Here is a 1,546-nt window from a genome sequence, read left to right on the forward strand (position 1 = left end):
TCTGGGCTTTTAGTTACCCAGACTCTGTCCTGGCTTCCAGGAGTCCTTAGGTGTACATCCTCTGTCTCCTTTCACTGCCCTCCAAAAGGGAGGGTTCCACCTCAGTTCATGCCGGGACTCCAGGCCATGAGAGGAACTGTCCAATCCAGTCATAGATCTGAATGAGTAGGGGTGGTTTCCCTGAATTGTTCTCTCTCCCTGATAATCAGGGTCAATGAGTCCCCCTAACACTTGAGGTTAACCCTGACCTTCGCATGATTAATCCTGAAGCGTCTGGTGGGCAGTCTGTGGGTCTGGTTTGTTGACTTACTATTTAGTCTTATTTATTTTATTTTTTAAAACAAGTTTTAAATTTTATTTATTTTTGAGAGAGAGAGAGAGAGGTTGTGAGAAAGGGGAACAGAGGACCCAAAGCAGGCCATGCACTGACAGCACAGAGCCTGATGTGGGCGCGAACTCATGGACCGTGAGATCATGAACTGAGCCAAAGTCAGATGCTTACCTGACTCAGCCACCCAGGCGCCCTTAGTCTCATTTCTATTACTGGATGTAAATCGACACCCACCGCGTCAGGTATGGCCCCAGAGGGGAGTTTGGTTTCATTTGATATTTTTCAGCAAAGCGATGCTGGGCTACGGCATTTGTTTACCCTGGTCGCTTGTAAATCAGGGGTTTTCGTTTGTCCGATTGGAGTTTTATTTCTACCAATGAGTCAGTTATTTAAATTTTTTAATGCTTCTATTAAGTGTTGCTTCCAATTGGTTAAAGAGCCATTGCCCAGATCTTTTAGCTGTTGTTTAAACATGCCATTCATTCGTTCTACTAGTCCAGCTGCTTTTGGATAGTAGGGCACGTGATAAATCCGTTCAATGTTATAAGCAGCAAAAGCCTTTACTGACTTACCGATAACGTGGGAGCCATGATCACTCTGAATCTGTTTTGGGGTGCTGTAATATAATAACATCGTTTCAAATGTTTTCATGGTATTTTGTTGAGTTGCATGTGCAAAAGGACCCAGAATAGGTACCAACAGCAACACAATTATATTGACCTGCTTGGGACCATGGTAACAGGCCCATACAATCAATTTGCCAAGTTTGTGCTGGGAATTTTCCTCACTGGATTTGTCCTTTATACTGCTGGGGGGCCTCTCGTTTATGCCAAACTTGGCATATGGGGCATTTTAAGATAGTTCCTTTAATTGCATCTTGAGTGATAGGAACCCCACGGTCCTCAGCCCATCTGTGAGTAGCCTGTTCTCCCAAATGTCCACATTTTTCATGAGCCCATAATGCCAGTCCGTAGTCAGAGGATGGTCCCACACTCGTCACTGCAATGTGTGCTGAGGAGTCTGTTACTTTATTGGAGCTTCGTTCTGCAGAGCTGAGCATACCGTGAGCATACTATGAGCATCTACGTGAAAAACAGTGATTTTGGCCTTTTGTCCCATTGCAAAATATCTTCCCAGGGAGGGTGTTTCCCACATTTCCTTTCTGGTAGTTGTCTATCTGTGTTTTTTTCCAATGGACCATCCATACTATCAGTC

This window comes from Suricata suricatta, chromosome 6, assembly GCF_006229205.1.
Source record: "Suricata suricatta isolate VVHF042 chromosome 6, meerkat_22Aug2017_6uvM2_HiC, whole genome shotgun sequence".
Taxonomy (NCBI): Eukaryota; Metazoa; Chordata; class Mammalia; order Carnivora; family Herpestidae; genus Suricata; species Suricata suricatta.